Raw genomic sequence first — 1,583 nt, forward strand, 5'->3', positions numbered from 1 at the left:
GACTATACCCTGATCAGATACAGACCTCAGGCCTTGTTATCTCCCTCAAGGCTGGGTGTCTAACCAAGTGTCCTTTTACTCTCTCAGCATCTTGTCTATTGCCTGTTAGTTCAAAACCACTACCGTTGAGTTGATTTCAACTCATAGTGACCCTAGAGCACAGAAGAAAACAGCTCCCTAGGGTTTCTGCAGTTGCAAATCTTTACTGAAACAAACTGCCTCGTCTTTCTTCCTCGGAGTGGCTGGTGGTTTCACTCACTGAAAATATTAAAAATACCATGCTGATTAAAGGGGGAAATGCAAATGCAATAGTGATGCAAGTACTTAAAGATGTGTATTCATTGAAGAAACCATACAGTATTGTGTATAAAAAGAAAACTATTACAAGGCCATTTGAGGATCAGCCATCACTGGGATTCTTCTCCAAGAAGTCAGATTGTTCTTTATTCATATATGGCTCTCATAAGAAGAAGCAACCAAATCATCTAGTAATAGGCCGTATGTATGACTACCACGTGCTGGATATGACTGAAGTAGGTATCGAGAAGTTTGTCTCTCTAAAAGGTATTAAGAATAGTAAATGTCCTGAGGGAATAAAACGTATGTTAATATTTGCTGTGATGATTTTGATGTAACTAAAGATTACAGAAGACTAAAAAGTCTTCTTAATGATTTCTTCAGAGGTCCCCACAGTATCAAATATCCACCTGGCTGGGTTAGAGTATATTCTGTACTTCATGGCACTGAATGAAAAGATTCACTTCCAAAGCTATAAGTTGCTATCGAAGAGATCTGGCTGTCGAACACCACAAATTGAATCGGAAGAGATGGGATCCTCATTGAATCTGGTTCTAAGGAGGACACACAGATGTTCTTTATAAGTTATTTATCAAAGTGCCAAAAGCCTCAAGACAAAGAAAAAGAAATATATCTCCCATGATACTTTTGGTACAACTTACGGAAGGGTTCATACGCAGAAGCAAGACCTAAGCAAATTACAAACCAGGAAAATGAAAGGATTGGAGAAGCGTCCTACAAAAAGAATAACAGAAGGAGAGGAGACAAGATCAAAAAGAATTTTAAAAAATTAATGTGGTGGGGGAAGAAGTAGATTGGACAAAAAAAAAAAAGAAAGAAAGAAAGATTAAAAAAAGAAATTCCATGAGGTGGAAAGATAAAAAATATACATAAATACTAACAGTTTTCTCTATCTATCCCAATACCAACTAGAGTTGGATACAAAGATAAAAATACATATGGGACTCAAGAGATTCTAAAACACACAGTCAGGAATACCTTTAAGGAGACTGGCTCAAAACCTATGAAAAAAGTCATCTAGTTAGTGGTCCTGGGCCGCTCACCTGCCACCTGGGTGCCCTGCTCTCCTCTCAGGAGGTACCAAACTGGCAACTCAAGTCACAGAAAAACTCACAGATATCATTACATTTTTGTAAGAAAGAGCAAGAAACTCTGGTGTGGGTGAGTGAATCACGCAGTTTACTCCATCACCTGTAAGGTTGCTTGTGTGAAGGTGAAGTTGTATGAAGGTGAAGTTGTATGAAGGTGAAGTTGTATGAAGGTGG

General features: G+C 38.4%; 1 pseudogene; it reads left to right on the forward strand.

Moving 5' to 3' along the window:
• Positions 1–266: 266 nt before the first annotated feature.
• LOC102818875 lies at positions 267–990 on the forward strand (annotated as a pseudogene).
• Positions 991–1,583: the final 593 nt, after the last annotated feature.

The sequence above is a fragment of the Chrysochloris asiatica genome, unplaced genomic scaffold (assembly GCF_000296735.1).
Source record: "Chrysochloris asiatica unplaced genomic scaffold, ChrAsi1.0 scaffold00485, whole genome shotgun sequence".
Classification (NCBI taxonomy): domain Eukaryota; kingdom Metazoa; phylum Chordata; class Mammalia; order Afrosoricida; family Chrysochloridae; genus Chrysochloris; species Chrysochloris asiatica.